Source organism: Typopeltis vanoorti, chromosome 3 (genome assembly GCF_054136105.1).
Source record: "Typopeltis vanoorti isolate ZY-2024b chromosome 3, IOZ_Tvanoo_1.0, whole genome shotgun sequence".
Lineage (NCBI taxonomy): Eukaryota > Metazoa > Arthropoda > Arachnida > Uropygi > Thelyphonidae > Typopeltis > Typopeltis vanoorti.
Genome location: NC_143551.1, coordinates 100,577,501 through 100,601,627, shown reverse-complemented (window position 1 = coordinate 100,601,627; position 24,127 = coordinate 100,577,501). Strand labels below are relative to the sequence as shown.

General features: G+C 36.9%; 1 protein-coding gene across 1 annotated transcript in view; it reads right to left on the bottom strand.

Moving 5' to 3' along the window:
* LOC150108423 (uncharacterized) overlaps nt 1-24,127 on the bottom strand; it is a 104,527-nt gene that overhangs the window by 25,382 nt on the left and 55,018 nt on the right. The gene's annotated exons all lie outside the window — the stretch shown is intronic.

Genomic DNA, 24,127 nt, shown 5'->3' with positions numbered 1-24,127 from the left:
AATGATTATGTAACTCAGCGAATGAATTCATCCTTTCTTGTCTGTTTAGTGAGCACCCTTCACTGATTGCGGGTCAGAGTTGCTATACCATAATTGATTAAGAGATCATCATCATTTCATTGGCAGCGCCTCAAACATTAACAAAACCATTATATATTTTTTCCTATTTTTTTTTTCTCTCTGTAGCTTCACCGCTGCATCACACGTGCTGCTGGCATTTTTAATGTGAATGGAAGCAAAGGGGGAATGGATAGCTTAGGGATACGAAGATTTCGACAGCAAACACATTAAGTTGATTTTTCGAAAGGCTGCACCTGCGTCTTAATGATGGTATCCATGGGGTGGCGAGGAAAGAAAAAAAAAACAATTCATGATAAACACGATTCTTCAGAATAAGTAGACTTAATAGAGATCATTAAGTGACCCAGAGCACATGCCTAGTGAATTTCATATACTGCAAAAAAAAAGTTTTTTTTTCTTTTTTACTAAGAGCGCAGCACGTTTGTCTCGCGCTTTTTCATTACTAACTTCTTTTGGACGTCTTTTAAATTACTACAACTATATAATAATTTTTGGTTGTTGCAGTAATTTAAAAATGTCAAAGATATGTTTCGCTTCGATGTTTCTCTCTCTCTCTCTCCAACATTTATTTCATTGAAAACTCTGTTGATAACATCATTCATTATTATAAGGGCATACTTATAGTGATCGTATGTTATAATTAAAATAATACAATTACAGCTAATCTGTTTTTCAATCATTTTACCTTCCTTCGCCACGCTTTATTGAATAGGCTACAAGAACATGGATTCCTGTCTGACTGATGGGAAATGGATTGATATTTGTCCGAGATAAGTAGTTGAAGGACCTCACAGCGGCAGTTAATGGATGATATTTTTACATATCTCTTCATCTTAAAGGCAGTTCTTTGAATAATTTCAAAGAACGTATTCTAAAGATATTAAACGTATTCAGAGTAATCATTTGCGTTCGAAAACACAAAATATTGTTCTGAATTCTAAGTTTGCTTTAAAACTAAATTACAGAGTAATATTTTTGAAAGAATTCGCGTACAGAATTCTTTCAATTTTCATTGTTATTTTTAGGAAAACGAACACTTAATTTTAAGATATCTTGAATCATTTCAAATAATAAACAATCGCTGGTCACTATCGATTGACAGGCGATCTCGCTTACTTATGTTACTCACTTTTAGAAACATATGACACAGAAAAGGGTTGCTATTGATATTACTAAGATATTTGATATGATTTGGCACAACCTGATCTAATGTCTAGTAGATACTTGGAACTTAATTCATCACGTAATCCATCAGAGTATGCGTCCATCATATAGTCTAGCTTCTGCAACTGCGTTGCCAACGTTTTCTGTGGAGGAGCATCACATGTGATATGCATCCTCAAACGTTGCTGCTATGCTGGTGCTCCACAAAACTTCTTTTACCTATTCATTGAAAATTTAATCCATAGTTTTGTCGATGACAAAACGGCAAAACTGCCTTGTACTACACAGAACCAACAAAACTCTCTGAATATCAACTTCTACAACTCTAAATTCTGATCTCCTGAACATGCCTCAATAGGATTATGATAATTTTGTTGCTCAATGCTAGTAAAACATGATGCCCATTTTACTTCCTGCAAAAAAAAAAAAAAAAAAAATCCTTCCAAGTCTTGCGTTTTGGACGAAATTAAAATCTCTAGACGAGATGAGATTTCTTCCTTAGGATTACTGTAACCTCAAATCTCTCTGGATTACTATAACCTCAAATCTCTCTTGGCATAAACATATTACAAATATTACCTCCTCAGCATTAAAAAAAAAAAACATTTTTCTTTTCTTCTCAATGCCTCTCAATCTATTATCTGTGTACAAATCATAAATCCGTTGAATAAACCTGTTGAATGCTATTCTCATATTTAGGGAGGTATTCCGAAAAGCTCCCTAAAAATACTTAACTCATCACAGAAACATCAATTAGGTTGATTAAATAACTTCACTCCATTATCTTTCACAAAGACGTTCTGTTTCTGCCGATTGCATGTTCTACAAAAATTTCAGCGGACACTATTCATCAGAATTGACATCAGTAATTCCTTCTCTCGTTTCTAAATCTGTTAATGTGCGTGCAGTGACATTTCAACACTCCTTCCAAGTTCAACTCTAACATCACAGAAAAAGTTTTCTTCGTCTTCATTCATTCTGCTGTCTTTTTGGAAAAGTCTTTCTTATGTATTTCCTAAAGAATATGCAATCTACAGTCTTCAAATCTAATGTTAACAAGTGTATTCTTTCTTCTCACCCTGTACGTTGAAAAGTCTCTCGTGGATGGGATTACCATAAAAGTACGGAATGAAATAACAATTTTTCATAATGTTCTCTGTATAACAGATGTTTCATTTAATAGATAATGATGTTAGGATTTCCTTTTAGATAGCTTTGGGAATTTTATTTTTTTTTATTTATTTTTTTTTTAGTCAGTTCCATTCCTGAAAGTCTATTAAGCTATACCACATTAGTACCCTGCGTGACTATAGCAGAAGTCAATCAAGAAACATTGTCCAAGAGCCCAAACATGGAATCTTTTTTTTTTTTTTCAACCCACTTCGTGCCTGAAAAAGTAGAATTGTAATAATATTCGTCTCACAACGAATGATAAAATGCATCTATAACCTAAAGATTTCACAAATATCTGTCATAATGGGATTCGAATTCTATAGCCTGATGATTGGCGAGCGTAGACGGCATCCATTCGTCTAACTGGGCTGAAGCAGGTGATATCGGTTAATATTACACACATATAAAGTAGTGTTCCACACTCTTTCAGCACTCACTTTTACACGCTCTGCGAGTGCCCACCTTATTCAACCAAAAGCATTCTTCACGCTGTCTCCATACTAGACTGTGGCATCAAATAAAAGAGAGGACTCAGTTTGACTCATTGAGCTCGAAAATGTATCTGCACTTCACCGGACGTTTGTTTTTTCCTTAACATATCATTGTCCCCGTGATTACACGAGCTCGTAAATTTGCATTTTTAACCTATTGTTCGCACTTGAGCATAACTTACTTGGCTCCAAACAAACAAACTGGCCAGTCAGTGTAGAATAAATCGAGTCTTTTTTTGTATAAACTGTCAACCTTTGAGCCACAAGTCATTTTCATACTTTTTCCCCTCCCTGCTATGACGCACCATTGCTATACTTTATTGGGAAAGAAGCCAACCAGGCCATCTGATTGGTGACTTGTTCCCCAAATGGCATATACTGAAAACAAAGAGAGAAAAAAAAATGAAGAAACATATGTAGTCATATATTTTTATCTTAGGTCTGCGAGATAAAAACGCTAGAAAGGACCTCACGTGCACTGCAGTCGAGGAAGACGTACTGGGTCCGATCTTATTCTAATAATCACGGCTTTAATTTCTATGATCTAAGGAGTAGTGCTATGCTAAGTTACCGACTTAGTGTAGGCTATCCGTTAATAACTGTGGTTAGTAAGACCGCTCTCAGATATATCCTGCCATGAACCTCTTATTGCGTGATCTGATTCACCTGTGAAGCAGCAATAATGGTGAAACAGCTGTCAGAGAAAAAAGGAAAGTCCTATGTAATTTCAATGAAATAGATGACAATTATCTGACTTTTCTTTTATTGTCACTTCCCCGCAGTGCGACTCTTCAACGGTGACAGTTTAAAAAATAAATGTTTTTCATTCTCTTTTGCCGAGCTCGATTTCTCGACAACAAATCACCTTTGACTGTTTGCATCTTACTTCCTTAAATTTCTCGTTCTCTTCCCACAATGTCCAATAAACAATGCACGAGACATTCTAGTGACGTCCAACTGCCAAACTTTTCTCGTCAGTTTCAGCCACGTGTCGTGAGCAGAAGACAGAGGTGACGCGTGGAACCATTCATAAACAAACAATAACATTCCACTCGCTGCGTAAACCTCCAAAACTTTTCTCGTCAATTTCGCCACGAGCTCCTGTTTCCACGTCGTTCACTGGCTTTCGGTAATACTATTAAGTACGGAGAGGGGAAAAAAAATAACAAGCAGAAGAGAAAAGCAACTCTTTCTCTCGGAAAAATGGCTATAAACACGCAAACACACGAACACACAAAAAAATTCTAACTATGACTTCGCCGCTGCAGTATACGCAAGTCTTCGGCTGCTCCCAATACTGGCTTTCATTTCCATCAGTAGGTCGCTGAGACGCGCGCAAATTTTCCTCCATGTCGGCTACTTTCGACAAATAAGGCCATAAGGAAAGAAGGAGAAGATCGTAAATGTTGAAAAGTGCGCCACTTTGGCAGCAGATGAAGCGTGACACCAGGGGCCTTGCGCTGTAAAAGATTCCGCTGGAAAAACCAGAAAATGTCTTTGTCGCCCACTCCGCTTCACAACAACTGCCGCCTATTCGACCGCTAGGCGTTCGTGGTCTCGGCTCTCCCGGCACGGTCGGGAGCTTAATCAAGCGGAAGTTATGTAGCGCTCTTCGGCCACAATGACGGAGGTCGACGCGATATGGCGTGCCTCTATATTGAATTGGTGGCGAAATTTATATCCGAATCTACAGCCATATTTATAGATGCCAAACGGGTGACTGGGTTCCGGTTGTTCTTTGCACGGTTCGCTCCCCGACCAACTTGCGGCCGTCAGAAAACTGTCGCCGCGACTGACGGACGAACACCGCTGCATCTTGCCGTAAACACCCTCGGACCGTAGTTTCGGGTGACGAATGTTCGCAACTGCGGAAAATCAAGTTGCTAGTAACTCCTTCCCCCTCAGGCCACCCCCGAACTGTTAGTCGAGTGGCAAATTCCACGGAGTTATGTCAACGCGACCTTTGCCAGCAGGACGGGGTAACCGCTGGCTGCCTTTGTGGTCAGTCAGCAACAATGGGTGCAATAAAGTCGCCACGAAGGAATTGTTAGCAGCGACGGCTCTGACCGCAACCCGACTCTGGTTATGAAGAGTTTAATGGGCGGCAGAACTGTTTGGTGGTAGACAGGGGGCACCAAAGGGGGGAGGTTAGTGGCTGTAGATGTAATACAACCTCATGTGCTTGGTTGGGTTCTTGTTTTCTTTCGATATATCAGCTCAGAAACTGAGATAGATATTTCACAGTTACGTTAGTAACATAATTTTGGTCGAAGATCTCATATCCCCCCCCCCCCTCTTCCATACACATTCCTTACCTGTTGTATTCCTCTTAAAGTTTCCAAGAGATCTTATGACTTCCAAGTTTTGTTTCTGCGATGACAAATAGTCAAATACGCACCTCAAACCAATAAATGAGCTTTGGGTTACACTCACTATGCACTTCACTCACCAAGATCAGGGGAAAGAGTACTTAAATTGTCAATCTGTATGCGGAATTCTACTCTCTTTCTTTCTATCTGCTTAATATACTGTACATAACATGGATTGCGTCAGTTTATGCGAGGTGAAAAGGACCGCTGTGTTGTCGGGACCTTTTAAAATATCAGTAATAGATCAATTGATATATGTTTGGTGTTAATATCAATTCTAGGCACGCACTCCAAGGAGATTTTTTTTAATGCAACCCTTACCATTCGAAGCATATATTTGATCTTTCGTATATTTGAAAGTGAAATCAATATATAAAGATGTATCGATTCCCTCCATCTTCCAACTGAGTATCAACTTGCAACATTTCCGAAGAAATTGTCTTAATTACAGTATGCGTTGCTCTGCGTCGGACGCGAAGGAGAGGCGGGGGGGGGGGGAGATCCAAGTCAGAGTAGTTTAATCCCCGGTGTACTACCGAAAGAAGTGCACACCGTCAAAGTTTACGAGAGTGGACTGGAGATTTGAAAGGTTTTCGTTTTATGTTATTTTTGGAAGGCCTCTATTGAAAACCTTTGCCGAATTCAAATATGCGCCGAGATTCATTCGAAGCTGTGCCAAACCATGGCAGGTGCAAATTATTAAGGGAACTGTCTCATTTAGAAATAAAGTCCCCCCCCCCCCCACCATTTTTCAATAATTCGTTTTATCGGCGTTATTATATACCCCCCCCCCTCTTTTGTAGATTCAATGGCGTTACTATGGTATTTAAACCCTTTTCAAACGTTTTCGTTCTCCTCCGTTACGTCACCATATGGGGCTGCCTGAATTCTCGGGCCCTCGTAGTTTGTAATTTCGCGCTTACAACATTAACTGCTAAAAGTTGATCAGAAAGCAATCGTCGCCTTATGTAAAATAGCCACATTTTTAAATCTGTAAGAAGTGTGAGAAGACATGATGTGATGTCAAGCTATCTGAAGTGATCGGAAAGTGTAATCATATGAAAACACAGGAATCCGTGATTTTCTTTAAATTGAAAGAAAATTTCTCTGATGTGTAAAGTTATGAAAGTTCTGTTTTCTAAGAAGCAGGCTGAGCAAAATCCAGAAGAATTTTTTAAAATTCCTACCGACCAATTAAAATGGAGATTTGAATGGGAACAACTTGCATTTTAATTACGTTTTATAATAATCTCAGGAAAATATTTTTAAATGAACTTTTATCCTTAAACACTCCATTATAATAAATCAGATCGGAAGAGCAAATGGGCGGTTTATTTTCCAGGATCGAGACAAACGCTTTAAAACCTGTGCCAGTACTGTTTTTAAAAAGCAGGTCTAACTTCATCTTAAATAAATAAATAATCTGATTTCAGGTTTTGCCTAGCATGTTCTGGCTCTAGAAATCAAATTTCAGCGAATGATTTCTAATAAGACTTCATGAGAATCTTGAAATATTTAAGAAAACTTGCACCGATTTTATAATTAGCAACTATTCTGAAGAGATCCTTCCAACATTTATACAATAATTCGTTCAATTTACAATACTGTAATGTGCACTATTTTTAAAGTTAGTTTGCTTTTTATTCAACAGATGGCAGGACTTGTCTTTTTAATATTACTATAGTTAGGAGTATTAGTACTCATCAAAACAGTTACTCGTTTTTTTGATACTACCTACAAGAAAATTAAAGCGCAGCAATAAAATTAAATTACAACAAAACGTGGGCTTTCGCAAGAGAAAAGACTCAATGAAAATAGGATATCTGAAAAAAAGTACACCACACTATTCGCTAAGTATATACTAAAACAAACAGCGACTACTTCTAATATTTTCATAGGCTGTTTTTATAGGCTTTTATTGATTTTATTTTTCTCATAGATAGTGTGAAGTAATCTTCAGTTTCCTTTTAAGGTTCTCGACAAATGGCAGCTGATATCTGTGGATTTTCCTCTACAAATAAATTGGAAAAGTAAGTCATTTGTTGATTTTTTTTTTTTTTTTTTTACTAAATAAACTGAATTACTCGTATATAAAATTAAGGAATATCTTTGTCGATATAATAATGTGAAGATAAATCTATAGTAATGAAAATGTGCTTTGTCATCCTTTATTGTAAACTTCGTTAATATCATTTCTGCCTATTTGCAACAGCGTATAAAACTTGACCTCTAGCGGATGAATTTCCGGTCGTCTTCTCACTATTGTTTTAGCCTCATATTTATATTCAGAATTAGGCATTCGATGCTTTGCTTGGTTAAAGTGAATTTATTATTATTTTTTTTTTTGACAAATTCTAGCTGTTTTTTTTTTTTAAACCTTCCTTAAAACATGCATGCATGAAGGACACATCAAAATTAAAATATCAACATACCGATTTGGCGTACTTTCGATTATAGCACTATCATCCCCTTCCCCTTCTCCAAACAGGGAATGAAATTCCTTAGAACTCCCTCTTTTAATTACCGCCAGATTTGACACCGTTTGAATGTCTTAGGATAGCATTCTGATATAGCCTTAAATATGAAACTTCGAACTTCCTCTTTTAGATTTCCCTTTTTCATTGACGATGAAAGAAAATTCGGAAATGTACGGTGGTGATCAAGGGACGTGTGTTAGTAGCGCTCTCTTCTGTAAACTTAGGTAAACTGAACTTTTTTGTGGATGCTGACTGATGTGTATGTGTGTGTGTGTGTGCACTTCGAGAATTAGTGAATAATTAGTGTATTATGTCTACATCTTATTTGGTTCGCTCCCGGTCACAGCTCGCCTTGCAATAAATAGTGTAAATAAGAAGTATTAGCACACTTATATTTTTATGTTACTGCTATTTGTGGATTATTTGCAAATAGCAATAAAATAAAAACTTATCCTTAGGTTTTCTTATATCATCGAATAATAAATGGCAAAGCTTGCTGGCATATACTAAATAGAAGTTTTCTGCTATCCACATATTTTGGTTATGTATATTTGAAGTACTGTATTACTATCATCAAATAGAGTTATCCTGTTACCTGCCGAAGCATTTTAGCTTGTCAGTTGTTTACGAACCAACTAATCCAATTTAGCATAAAACACTTTCTACGTACTCAACCTTTTTTCTCCCCCCCCCCCTGCAATCGAAGGATCTTCATATTACACAGCTTTCTGATTCTCGATGAATCGGAAACGATTTAACTTGGGTGTTCTCTCCTCTGCGATGTAGCTAATTATTTGTTGGCCTTGTTGGCTGAAAGGAAAACTTCTTTGTTCTCTAACTGGAAGGATGTTTGTGAATGTCTTTAGGTGGTAGATGTATTTCATTGCCGAGTGTAAGGTAATCCTGCTTGCTTGCTACAGGTATAAAGTGGCTTGGGAAAAAAATGTTATGCGTTTGTTGTCTAGAGCGGGATTACTGGATTATCCAACCTCTAGCCGACTTATATTATTAAAAAAAAAAATGTACTATAAGTTTACGTTTCGAGGATAAGATTCACATAAAAATTGAACAGGAGAGAAAAGATGCTGCAGCGGTGAGATGCAATACTTCGGGATAAATCAGTGATCACAGTGTCTTTTCATTTACTAGAGAACACCTCTTGTAGTCCAGTACAGTGACAGACATTAAGAACATTTTTCTGATATTAATAATGAACGCTGTGTTGCTAATTAAGGGGCATGCGAACTTAAATGATAAGTTACTGATATCATATAAACATTTCCTAGTTCTTGTTGTGAAGAACACCAACTTCAGTTTTACTTCCGAAATAATTCCCTTTCAGGTATTTTGAATGACCTGCACTGTACAATCGAAAGTTCATTTCGAGTATAATGGACATGAAGTGATTATGGAACAGCTTAACATTTTAAAAGTTGATAAGGAACAACTTGTTTCTTGCTTATTTTTCCAATGATTGAATTTAAAAAGAAATGAAATCGGAAGAAGTGTGAAAGAAATTAAATTTTGTTGCAAAACTAAATTGCCTTATTTATTGGGGGAAGGGGCATATACAACTTACTTGCTGGTATTGCAATGCATAATAACTACTTTCGTTAAATTATGCTACGAAGTAAATGCATTTTACGTGTCCTACGTAAACCAAGATTAAACAAAAGAAAATCATCATAAAGGCTAATTTTTTTTATCTTGTCTTAGTAAGCGGTCTTATGGGCAACGGGAATAAAAGAGAGCTGGAAATTACACCTGTGTGTTTAGTCAGTGCAAATGTACTTCAAAAATATCAGAGTTTATGGAAGAACCTTTGATAAATTGAAGCAAAATTAATAATTAAATTAGCTACCGATTATGTGTTTTAAAGTAACGGAGAAAAGTCACTAATATTCAACTTCTACGCTATTTCAAAATCTCAACTAATAAACCAAACTTTGTGCTAAACTTTGTCAAACCATTTGACAAAGTTTGACCTATTAAGTAAGCTCCCATCATATGGTCTGTCTTCAGACTTCAACAATTTGCTATCTTTCTCTTTGATGCAATGGATTGATCTTCGAGGGTTTACAAGTTATGCAACTTTACAACTAATGCGTGCTGGAGTTCCACGAGGCTCTGTTATTTCACCTACTCTCCTCCTCCTAATATGTATAAATTAGTGATCTCTAGTTAACTGTAAATCTAATCCACAGTTTTGCCGATGACAGCACACTGCATTCCTCTTTCTCATTTTGCACAAATCACCAAAATTTCCAGACTATGAACTTCTGTAGTTTGAGAATGTTGTCATTAACTTCTGACCTCAAAAAACCATAATTCACTGGGATTCTGATAATCGTGTTAATTGTAGTACCGATCTTACTTTCGACAACACCCAAATCTCTAGACAAGGTGAGTTTTCTCTTCTTCTCTAACTTCCAATCCCTCTTGGCATAAACGTATTACAACATCGCCTCCTCACATCTAAGAAATTATTTTTTTCTCCTTCGTTCGAAGGCTGTTCTTACATTTCAGGTGGTGTCCGTAAGGGCTCCTTAAAAATGCTTGCTTCGATGTGGAAGTCAGCAGATAAGTTGATTAATGACTTCCCTAACAAATTAACTCCACTCTTTCATAAAAATGTTGATTTTATTATGTTGCATTTTCTATAAATATGTCAGTGGTCACTGTTCATCAGAATTGGTATTAATAATTACCACCACTCTTTCCTAAATCGGTTAAAACGCGTACAACAGATATTTAGCACTCCTTCGCAGTTCCACTCTAAACTCATGGAGCACATTTTTCGTCATCGTCATTTATTCCTTCTAATATTATCTTTTGAAACAATCACGTCTTCGAATTCAATGTTAACATGCTTCTTCGGTCTCCACACCTTTTTTTCCACGGTACTAATGTAGAAGTAGGTTGAACGACCTCTCTTGTATAGGACTGTCATACAAAAAAATCGGGAATTTTTAAGGCGCACTTTATTCCACTGAAAGGAATATTTTTTTACATTAATCGTTACAACATTCTCTAAGTACCACCACTCTCTTAGTGCAAATGTACTAAGATAAATATGAAATATTAGTTTTAGAGAAATAAGTGCATATCCAACCGCTGACATATTACGACCTGAGCTATTATTTTAGAAATTAATTCAATCAACTCCATAAAATCTATTCCAAAAACATCAGACTATTATAGTTTTGATTGCGATAGTTGTTGGATGGCGTCTTTCCAGAAACTGGATGGACAGATTGCTGGGGAACATCTTCAACTGGACTTGATCAGATTGGATCATCTTTTTTTTAGATCCCTTGCTAATACTGTAATTTTATTTATTAAATTTCTATTTCATGGGCTCATTGTTTGTTTGTTTGTTCCCACAAATGTACTCTTTGGGAATGTGATTTCCAATGCCAATTTATGTTAGATTAGCTTCCGCTTGGAATAACGGATTTTAGCTCTAAACTGAGATACAAAACTTGCATGCAATTTTCAAAGAAGAGAGAAATATAATTATTCACCTATGCAACTAATCCAGTCATTAAAAATAAATAAAAATTTGTTAATCTTCTTAATTTCTTGATATACAAGCATATTGCAACTTTACATGCATGAAAGAATGGCAGCGAGTTGTTTGCTCTGCTTCCTTTGGAACGTTGGTAACAAGTAAAAGGTTGTACCACACAGTTCAGTAGAGTACAGTAGAGTTCGCAGAACTACAAAGTTCAAGTTGTTCTTTAAAGTAACGAGATATTCGATCTGTTGCACCAGATCCATATATTGAAACAAGAAGCTCCGCAGCTCTTAAATCATCGTAATGTGCTCGAATCCCAATTAATTATAATATATATAAGTATATTATATCGAAACGATGAGAAAAATTATACATTGGGCGATGATCTGAATATTTGAGCATGTTAATTACGCTGACTGCATTCATTTAGCCCTGTTTAAAAAAAAAAAAAAAAAAAAAACTTGTTGTGTATGTGCATTATGTATGCTGGCATTCTCTTATGCAACAATACATTCAGCACCAGTCATGCTAACACGCCATCTTACGTAGTGAATAGTTTATTGAACATAACAGCATTTAATCAACAAATCGCTTTATGCTAAACGATATTCAAATCCAAGTAGAGCGAAAATGTCTGCATATGTATTGACAAAATACGCGGTGTGGCTACTTTACCAAGCTCTCGGACTTCATTTAATGGCAGTACTCTAATTCGAAAAAAGCATATTGTGACTGTAAATGAAAGCAATTTTAAATCTAATGGCGCATTACACGTTCTAATTATCCATGATAACAATGACCTAGTTCATATAAAACCATTACTCTTCTGGTAAAGTTTGCTATACAGATCGCGCTTAGAATAACTGGATAGAGAAAAGGCAAAAGTATCAAAAGCATACGCATACAAATCCGTCAGAGTATTGCCAGTTGTCGGCCTGGTTAGCTATTTATATCTAACAAATTAACAGCATAACACAAGGAGAAAAGTGAATGCCATATTTTTTATAGTCAATTTTTAGGTTGAAAGTTTTGGGTATTAAATATATATTATTCACTCTTCTTGTGTTATCGTGTTAATTTGTTAAACCTTATGGCACAAGTATCGCTGAAATGACGACTGGATATCTGTCTTCCATCCGTTGGGTTTGAATTACATGGTGGAATCGTTTGCGAATATTTTGAGGTGGTAGATAATTTTCATTTCCCAGCGCGAGATCTACATACCAGGTAATGCTTACTAGAGGCCATGATTAGTTTTTAGAGCAGAATTCCTGGATTATCAACCGTTTGCTCGTCTATGGTATTAATGTTAGGTTTGCAAGCTTTTCGGGTGGGATTACCATAAAAATATTCAACTGCACCAAGGAATTATTTTAAATATGATAGTATCATCCGTTATCGAAGTAATATTGATAAAAACCAAAACAATAATTAGCGAAGAACAGAGTGTAAAAATATAAACTGTCAACAGTAAACTGATTGCTATTAACAGCAGGTTAAAAGGATAATAAGAGCATTAAAGAACTATAAGAAAACAAAGTGATAATAATGGAACTGAGTTGTTTAAATAAAGTCGAGTCACGACAGTTTCGAAGTGAGGCTGAAGGAAGATACGGAAAACATTTGTCCAGTTTCTTTCAACTTCAGAAAATAAACAGAAATTTAAAAAGAAAATATAATTTTGCGTCACAATTGAAAACATGCAGGATTTTATACAAAGTCATCCATTTGAGCGATGTTTTGTTTTGTGTTCAGCGAGACGGTAACGCTGACTTTAGAGGAGAGGATCCGATTTGCAACTTGATTAAACAAATGTACGAGCAGTAGAATCCAGGGACGAATGCTGGTCTTGAAATTCACGCTTGCTCTTGTTATCATTCAGGGAGTGAGAAGTGTGATTGAAATCTGATTATTGGAATAATGAATTACAGGTAGCCCTCGTATAACGCGGATGTTAGGTTCCATAGAAATGCCGCGTTATATAAATCGCGTTATGCAAGACTCAGATCACATACAAAAAGTAGGGTTATGTTCCGAAATCGTTTTTTTTTTTTTTAAATTATATAAACAACAATGACATATCCAATCGAACAAAAATATATTTTTATTTAATTCAGGTAATTCATGTAAGTTAAGAAACATATCAACTATGACACAAATACATAGTATAAAGTTATAAAAATTACAAATTGCAATTAAGCTTCATTGCACGTAATGCATAAATGTTTCAGGCAAAATAAAAATAAGTGTATATTTTAATCTTTCATAGCACGAGGATTTGAGGATCGGTTAATAAACATTAGTTTTGTCATGTAATCACCTGATTGCATTACTACAAATCAGTAGAGTAATTCTATCTTTGGGAACTTTGAATCTAGGAGCTGATCTTTCATTTTTCGAAATATAGGTGCGTTTTTGCACTTTTTTCCAATATAACCCGAATTCATCAGCATTTAACACCTGGTCTGCATTATAAATGTTTATAAACTTTGAGAGTTTTTTGTTTAATAAGATTTCCATCCAAAGGAGTTTTATTTTGAGTGCATCTTCTTCCCAAATCATTAGAGATTTCTTCATTTTTCTATTAGAAAATTGCGTACACGAGCAACGAGCTTTGCACTTACCTTTGACCCAGCAATAAACACTTTCTCGGATTTTATGTTCATTGTGTTTGATTATTTGAATTCTTGATTCATTTAAATTCAAAGTTCTTACAACAACTAGTTTTTCTCCATTTTTCAACCAATCCATGATTTTAATTTTTTTTCTTCGAGATGAATTTTCTTTTCAATATTCATTTTTTCCCTTTCAATGCAATTTGTGGCCATTACTATAAAAATATTTTTTTTTACATAAAAAAGCATTACATATTAATTATGTATGTAACTCACCAGAAAATAAAGTGCTCAGCTTGAGATAACACACTTATGATTTTCAATGCGCTTCCAGAAAACGAAGAATTGTCTTCGTTTTCTGGCAGAAAACGAAGACAATTTTCAACAATAAACATTTTATGCGGTACACAATTGACGTACATGCGTGCTAAAGGGTGTTTCCCCTAATATAAATTCGCTACTTATAACTACCTGCGCGATACGGGCAGACACAAATTTAACGAAGATAAAATTTGATTTTTAAGTCGCGCGGTGAAAAATATATGAAAAGATAAAGGGTTACTACAATTTCTAGACTGTGTTTTTGTGAAAACCGCGTTGTATAAGTACCGCGTTATACGAGGTACTTATACAACGTTACCTGTACTGACCATTTATAACATTTATTTTACATTTATTTTACATTAAATATAACATTTATTTTACAAATGATATTCTATATTTTTCTACTCGAATACAAATTCTACCCTACAGTTCTTCTTTATGAACTGGTCAATAACATCGTCATAAAAAGTTGGTTGTAAGTTAATTTTCCCAAGCAACACGCGCACTTGTAAAGGCTGCTGAAGCTCACTAGCTAGAGCTACTTTGACTGCATATGGCCTGTGTTTAAGCAACAGAGTGAGATGACGTGAATGGCTATGCGCGCGCATGAAATCACAGTGCTGCTGCGAGGACCTGTAAGCTCCTACAACCGAGTAAGAAAAGGTAGCTTTGACTAGACGAGCAAGCATCGGCCTTCGATACACAACGCAAAGCTCAATTATTGCCGCGCAAGTTTAAGACGTCTTCTGGCTACAAAAATAAAAGCCTAAATGGAATGCTTATAAATGCATGCATTTATTAACAAATAAATATTATTTCTTTCTCAAGTAATGAGCTTGCGCAGCAAGCATAGCAAGCATGGAGAATTCGCCACTGGTAGAATCCCATTTGCAGATGCGCCACAACTCGTTTAAATGCATCAATTAGAGAGCATCCTGCTCAATTTTTTCCGATTCGATTCCAGCAAAGTTTCTTCCTTTGCAGAACCTCAAAGTTCGGGTTACTCGAAGAGGATTCACTAACTTTGGATGTTTTGTTAGACAAAATCCATATTGCAATAATTAACATCTCAAGAAGACCCCGAGTGCAATTTTCAGCAACAATCCGCATCGGCAATTACTGCAATGGTATTTTATCGATCGCAACCAATGACATTTTGAGTTTTGAGTTTCATTTGCGGCATTTTATGACCATGTCTTATTTAGCAAAAGAATCGTTTTATATACGTAAAAGTTTTTAAACGCCAAATATATCTAACTGCTTGTACTTAACGTACTCTTCAACTTGTGAGCGCCATCTGTCGGAGGGAGTACAAACTTAGAGACATGTTGTTAATAAAAACCACGCAATCTTATATTACCAAAACATTCACCATTTTCATTAATAGTTCTGCGTTATGTCACGTGATACAAATTGTGTTACATTGCCAAAATTCATTGAGACAACGCCTTCGACCGAGAAATGGATATCGCGTGCTGAACACGAACAGGTACGAACTGTAGTCCATGCATTTATAGTAACTATGGCTTATACATTTTATTCTAAGAATATGATATGGCTATATGATTCGATATAGCTACACAATATATATATTTAAGCTGTACATAGGAAGTAGGTTTGTAACAATTCTTACCTGTGTGTGGCATGTCAAAGAGTCCTCTGGTGGCGAAGAGTGAAGGATCACTTCATGAATCACAGAGACTGAAAGAAATGAAGCCTCTTTAACAAGTTATTTATTAAGATGTTTTAGTTCATTTAATAATATAGACAATGGATTAAATGCTACTGTTATGAATAAGAATATATAAGACGGTTGCATGACATAATTTGGTAATTTTCGACGTCTCTACGTTCTAATCTACAAGTTGTGAGTTTGAATCCCACCGTGGCTCGGGAAAAAAGTTCCATATTTGGTTTCTAGAGTAAGATTTCCCGATGTTCTAACCCTTCGTCCATCCACTGTGGTAATGTGCTGCACATTTGCAGCCTGTTAGATTCACATAATAAAATAAGGTTTTCTGCATGCAGATCAGGTATCTTCCCCTCCTTACCTTTTATAATTGCTTTTAAAATAACAGAAATATATATCGACCGCATCAAATAATCGACTGGTTTTATTCAAGAACAGTATGTAAACTCCCGGTTATGGCGCGATCTGACTATTCGAAGAAGCGAGATGAGGAGGATACGGATAGAAACTTTTTAGAATCTTTCTTCTCAAGTGCCACCTCACTGAGTTTTATCTGAGCTATTTTTACATCGTCCTTCATTTATGTCAATTTTGCATTCCTAGTTGTACTTCGCAATCGTCCTTGTGTAGGCTCTCATATGAACCGAGTCTTAATAAAATGCAAAAGGTATTTTTGTTAAAATTTGTTTTAATAGAACAATTTAAGGTTTGTGAGCTGGTAAAGTTTTAAATTGTTGAGTCAATTTTACTCTTGGTTATTTTTCTCTTCACGAGATGATTAACCATTGTCAACATAGGTTGGATTGTAATGTTCTTCACATCAAAACAAAGGCTTAATGAATGTCTCATTCGCTAGATATTGATACCATGATCATCTTAGTTATTATAGGTGGGAAGGAGAAACTGATCAGTGGCCATCATCTTTAAGTTTTAGAAGTGAACTGACATTACAAGGTGAATTTTTAAGGATTATGTTTTTATATATAATAAACGAGTTATGGCATGTTATCTGATTGTCCATTGTATGGAGAATGTCCTTAAACTGGAGTTTGAGAGATAAGATAGAAATACTTCATGCTGCTCAAATGGGCTAAAGGCCAAATTTATATGGACTTCGTTTTGCATAAAAATAATCAATAAAATGTGATAAAAACGCCGCTGCCTATATACTTTAGACGTAGTAGCTTTGGTCATTTAATATAGTGTCCCTTATGAACGACACTTGGAAAATTATGTCTTTTGATAATAAGGATATAAGCTCACTCCTCCTAAGGATGTAAGGGACATTTATAAGGGATTTACAGTAGAAGTCAAATTATCTGGTCTCAGGCAGTTGAAATTACAGCCGAAGTAACTAAGGCTATGAGGTCATCTGTTATGTCTGTTAATTGCGTGTGTTCGTCTGGAAGTTTGCTTGTTTTGGGAGAGGTAAACCTCTGCCATCCTCCGTATGAGACCTGCTAAGTCACTTCGATAAAAACCCTTGTAAAGGTTCGCGTTCTAGAAAGGATTCTAATCTTAATTTTTTACGACATCCTCGCCTGTTTGTCTATTTTGAAGAAAACCCAGAGTTCCGGGAGAAAATCCTCTGAGATTTCCACATGAGACGACTAATTAGTTGAAAAAGTCCTTAGCGTCCTAGGCGGATTCGAACGCAGGTTTTTCCAACTGAAGGGCGAATTTCACGTCGTCCTCATGACTGAGCTATGGAGAGGTCTCATCCCCCCCCCCCCCAACGAAATAAACAGACGCACCGGCCGCAGAATAATTAAGAGACACGATATACTCGCTTCATAGTCTAGCGCGACGTAATTCTAAAGAAAAATCTTAATGATTTGGGTCGCGTAAATCAGAAAATGAGAAGGCGAACAGTTCAAGAACCTTTTTGGTAAAGTGATTGTTGATTAATTACTCGTTTTCAAAACTAATTTAATTTTAAGACGTATTAGAAGTAGCCCGAAATTCATTTCATGGTTTGCAGTATTCGCAAAATTTCAAAAGTTTAGAAAGGTTTACATGAGTGTATCATTTCTCGGTTTCTGGCTTGTCATGGTGATGTGACTCTAAGTGAAATTGTCCATTTGAAACCGAATATGAAACGATTTAACAACTTTAACTATGAAAATCGGTATTTAGTAAAAATTCCTAATACCGAATATCATTGAAATCTGAAATCGTTTCATAATGTAATCCGTGAAAAACCTTTCAGACTGCTTTCATCATTTAAAGGGCTGATCTACTGTCTTCCGCTGAACAGCCAAGGAAATCTCCTATAATAGTAATTACTCTACTATTCACAGATTGAATTGATATTAAACTCGCTAACAACAGCGCAGCTGGTGACCAGATCTCTTCTCCTGCAGTAGTAAGTTGTTGTTGTTTTTTTTTTTTTCAAAAATACTATCCTCACTAGCAGTGATGCTAACTGACAATAACATGTGAAGCGTCCTGTTTCATCAAACAAGAGTTTAATATTTAAATAGCAGGTTAGGGGATATCCTTGCTACTTAATTGGCAACAAATTGTTACATAATTGTTGTTAGTGTTGAGGAATCGTGACATTTGCAGAAGGAGTCGCGATATCACGATCTGGAATTAGACTTGAAAAGAATTGATCCTTTTTTTTTTGTTTGTTTCTGACGCAAGTCATGAGTGTTGAGCATTGCACAAAAAAAATTAGAGGAAAGTCGTGTCGACTACTTCACCATCTGCAGTAAGATTCTTTCGGTTTACTCCTTCAAAAGTGGTAAGGAAAAAGGAAAGAAAAGAAGCCTGGAAAAAAAAAAGTCAGACACAAAGAAATGGACGAAATGAAATGTGTGAATGAATCATGAGGAAAGTTTTACATATCACGTGCAATTTTTGCTTCCGATTTTTAAATATCCACGCAATATGTTGTATTAAACACTCGAGTATTGATTGAGATGTGTATAACGGTTGGCCGGAAAAGCTAACTTTTACTTTAAAGAGCGATCTCTCTCTCTCTCTCTCTCTCTCTTCAATTTAAGGATGTGATCGAGTCCCTTGGTTAGGGATTTATAGGCCTTTTAATGTCATTTCTCTGCTGCATATATTATGGCTGTGGCTATGTGCGTTCTTGAAGCCGCTTTGCGGTTTGCCTACTTGCGGGAGGAAAAACCCGCCACTTCTGTGTGACACTGACTAACTCGCCCATTAGATGAAAAACACATAAAGGGTCTCGTCCTAGACGGGATTTGAACCCAGATCTATCCAGCCAAAGGGCATCGTTGTTATCTACTTCACTACGCGAGTTCGATGTTCATTATACTGTGGTTAGCATTGTACTGAATAATTTCCTCTAGTTGGAGAACGCGAAGGAACTAATAAAAGAAAAGTTTTACTTGTACTTCCATACTTGTACAATTAGGAGCCTTAAAATGCTCCGCACTCGGTGATTAAATTAATATAGTCTACCATTCCTCTTTAAATATTAATCATTGAAATGTATTGAAATATCTCTGAAATATACCGGAAAGTGCTTTATTATAATAATTGTTATAGTTTGTTTATGATTTCATTGCATAAATGGGAGATGAAAAGGTGAGTTTCCCTACGCTGTATATCTGATGAGTTGATAGTGACTATCGCAGCGCACTCAAATGGTGATACTGACTAGCTATTAGAAAGAAAGTTACCAAATTGCTCTTGAGCAGGATTAATCTTCATACAGGAACATCAAGGCTGCACATAGAACTTGGAGGTTTTGGTTTATCAACCTTTATCTTTTGTGTCTGTTGAAGGCAGAGAATTTTTCTAAAGCCGGATTACTTAAATTTTACACCCTAGTATGTGCTAGAATGGAGATTTCTTATCGTGGCATAAATATTTCTCGTAATAAATTTATAAGGAAAGCAGTGCCAATTTTTTTTTTTTTTTTCATGAGAAGTTATCCACATAAATATATACGGAATAAAGATATTTAGAGCAATTTACGTAAATATAATATTTGTCCGAACTTCATCATTATCCAGTCTTATTCATATAGCTGTTGATTAACTAGAGAAATGTAAGGAAATTCTTTTGGATTCTTTCCTCTCCATTCCTAACTATATTATCACCTCCTACCTATTGAGATGCATATTTATTTGCATCTTGCCGACAAGTGACTATTCAAATTGCTCCTTTGTTATCCTATTTTTAAGTTGCCATAAACAAATGAAACACAGTTGCCATAAACAATACAAATACAGTATTCTTGGCGTAATACGTAATCTGGAACTCGATTTTTTTTTTTTTTTTTTTTTTTTTTTTTTTACATATATCTCTTTCATGCAGTGAAATCAATTGTCACTACTTCTCTCTCTCTCTCTCTCTCTCACACACACACACTTCTAATTTCTGTTCTTATATTTCTCTCTAGCGCATACACATGCACGCACAGTCGCCCTAAACAATTATTCACCCACACTCAGAACGTAATTGCTAAACACGTGTGGTGATAAAGGATGCGGCCCCTCTTAGAGGAACTTACCATTTTCTGGCCACGCTTGTTCTTAGCGTAAATATAAAGTTCCTATCAGAAGTAACTGTAAACAATTCACACAGATTCGGAAGTCGCCTTACAGGGGACGGACTTACCCTTGATCCGCATCCGAAGATGTCCCCTCGCTTGCTGCCGACTGTACGCCGATGCTGTTGTCAAGGTAGCGGTCCGGAGTCGCGTGTCTACCTTTTATCTCCACTCGCGCACGACGTGTGTGTCGTCCATGCCATTGGTCCATAGTGACTTCAGGCTGCCGGTGTGTCCTATGGGAAAGCCATCAGTACAAAAGGGCAGGGAGAGAACCAATCACGTGTTCGTTCGCGGTGCTTGGAACGCACGGTGGACACAATGTAAGTAGTGTCGTCCGCCCCGGAATGTCCCACTTGTTTTCAGCGACCTTTTCGTCCCCCCCCCCTTTTTTCCTCCCACTTCCTCATGAATGTTTAACACCAATACGCCACCTATCGATCGGAGGGGAAAGTTTCGCTGTGTGTGTGTGTGTGTGTGTGTGTGTGTGTGTGTGTGTGTGTGTGTGTGTGTGTGTACACGTAAACGCGGGATTTTCTGTGCGCGAACCGGAAGGCGGACTTTTCCGCGTCGAAACCACCTGCCTCGCGCCACTCTGAAATCCGTGCAGCACGAGCTGCGAGTAAACCCCATTAATCAAGAAGTGCTTGGCTTAAGAATCCTAGCAGACGCGCAAATTTTCTGTTTCTGCGGCACGCGCCAGAACCGGCACGCTACGCTGAGATTTCTTTTGTCGGATGATGAAGGGGATTAAGGTGTCGTCATTAACGTGCTGGAGCCGCCCTCGTGTGTTATGAAAGGTACTCGGGCTGCATCTCGCGTTTCGTTTCCCTCTCACTGTCTTCACGGCACGAGGTTCACATCGGTTTCGACCTAGCAGGTGGTTTGTCTGACACTTCGCATCACACCTCAGCGTTAGGGATGAAAGTGACGGGGTAATTCTGCTTTGTACTTGACGTCTCTCTCTCATCCACCTTGTATTCATGTTTCTGTGAGAATGCGTCAGAGTGACGGATTACAGCGAGTAGGAAAAAAACCAAAAAAAAAAAAAAACAGATGCATAAAGAAAGATTAGATAGAATAGGGTGATAAGAGGTAAGGAAAAAAGGCACTGGAAGGAGCGATAACATCAAATTAAGATGATGTAGATAGATGAGGAATAGATTGGTGAATAATATGTATTATCTACCTACGTCTTCCTTATTTTTTTATTAGATGGATAGAGTGAAGAAATAACGAAGACAGGAAAAAGTAAGCCAGATTTGTAAAGATAAGCAAGTACAGTAGTTTTCCCTCCTCCATTAATCCTCTATCTCTTTATTAATCTTCCCGCGTATTCGCAGCAGTGGTCGGTTTCTTTTTACCTCGTATTCACCTCGTTCAGGATGAGACCTTTAAGGATGACGCCAGTCAGTGCATCCAGTAAGCATGCAATTTTTACTTTTATGTTTATTTTGGGATATTGAGGGTTTTTACTCAGGATATTTCCTATGTTAAATAAATAATTATTATTTTTAAATAAATTCGCATTTTACTTTTTTCGCTTTGTTGTGATGAATGTTAAAACTTTTATTAACTTCATTCGAAGCTATAACAAAATTTTCATCCCAAAAGAATAAAGCTGCAATGAAAAATGCGCTAAATTTCCAGACAAATTAGCGTAAATTGAAGCCAATTTACTGCAATCCGTAGGTATCTCACTATAAGTATATACTATGGGCGTATGATAGTGAAGTTATTTAGAAACCTAATGGTTAGATAAAAGTTTATACGTCTGTAACTGAGATGAGAGACAACAGAATGGAAAAGCCTTAATGTTAAGTAAAGGAGCTTCAATGAAGCGTTCACGAAAATTAAACAGCCGCCATTCGAATAAATGCATCGGAATCCAAGATGAAGGGGATTGAAGTACCTTGGAAAATAAACTTCGTGGGACATTTCGTGGATGGGACTGAGTAAATTTTTTTTAAAAAATTTTACTCAGTCCCATCCACGAAATGTTGTAAACCTATCCACGGTAGTAAACACATTTAGTACTTTAGTACCGTGAATAGGCTGAGGGGGTTCTCAAACGGGCAGTGAAAATCGTCTATTATTGCTAAAAACACTGACCAACATCCACAGTGAGGTTCGCATCTGGTTCAATAGCGGGTACACTATCCACACTGCCAACCAGGCCGGGAGATGTTGATGTCGTAGACACATTACGAATAAATTTTATATTCCGATATTAGAAGACATTCTCCTTTAAAAATTCTCGGGAATGACCCACGCGATCCATCTCCGCCAAGTGGTTGTGCCACATGTCCATTCAATTATATCTTCTCAATTCATTTTTCAAACGACCAAAATCCTGCCATAAACCGTCTCACTTGCGGAAAGTTCCGCCGTTGCGAGGCCCACCCTGTCTTTGTGTGTGTGTGGCGTAGCTGTAAGCCTCGGACCGAAGTGACACATAGGCGGGATTTACGGCAGAACCGTAGGCAGGTGGAGCGGAGGAGGATTACTCGCCCGATGATGGGCTGTGACGACGTGTCGCCTCCGACAGAGAGCTGCTTTGCACGACACTTACTAAACTTAGAACAGCATTTCGTGCAGCGTTCATTTTGTGCCTTCCCCTCCCTCCCTGCACAACACTCTTTTCCAACTCCCTCATCATCGCCATTGGCAGGACCGTAAGTGTAGATAATGGCGATGTAAGGATCGAGATGGGCGATGGACCTACCGTGATTTATGACTGGCGGGAATGGCTCACACATACACTCAGAATTGGGTGACGAAGAAGACACACACACAGAGAGAGACAGTAATTCTCGTAAGAATTCAGTCTTCGGCTCTCTCTTATGAAATTGCATTCGATCGCACCCATTGCTCGATTACTGCGCATATCTTGCACGCAACTCGTTAGATGAGGTTTTACAAAGCAGGGCTTTTAATTAAAATGAATTTAATAATAGGCTATAGTGTGTATATTAGAAGCTCTTAAATCAGAATTAATCCAAAAACTCTTTCTCAAAAAACTTCGTTACCGAATTCTAATGAGGACGAAGCTTGATTTTTATGGGCTAGTACCACTTATGCAATTATTACTATGCAACAATAGCAATCCTTAGGCTCATGCAGGGATAATAGCCTTTATAGATGTCCAGTAATATTGAAAAAGCCCTTGACATTTTCTTCTCAGCACGACTAACTAACCTTCACTGAAAAGTGCTAAAAGTTTCTGAACTTCATAGGACATTTTAATTAAAAATAGGTATTTCCAGATAAGGAGATATCGATCTTTTTATTTTCCCAGAAAGCTAAAAATCTCTTCAAAAATTACTTTATCTGTCGGAGAGTAGATGCCTCATATTACGCTTTCTCGTACGTCATTTTATGGGGGGGGGGTAAGAGTAGGATACTTTTCTCTAGTAAAATCGCTTATTAGACACGTTTTCACAATTTAAAGCAGGCAGTGTTTCAGTTTAGCAGTCCTTTTCAGTTATTTAAATGAACATTTCCTTCGATTAGAGAAAAGAGAGTTAGGATTAAATGACATTAATGGAGTTAGGTTTACCTTCTTCATGAAACAAAGTGTCCAAATGATCACTTTGTAAAAACTAAAAGAAAAGCAGTATGGATTAAAGAATCCTGAAATTTTGGATGCGTTTGAAGGGCTCTTTTCCTCTTTGAAACGTTAAAAAAAACCATTA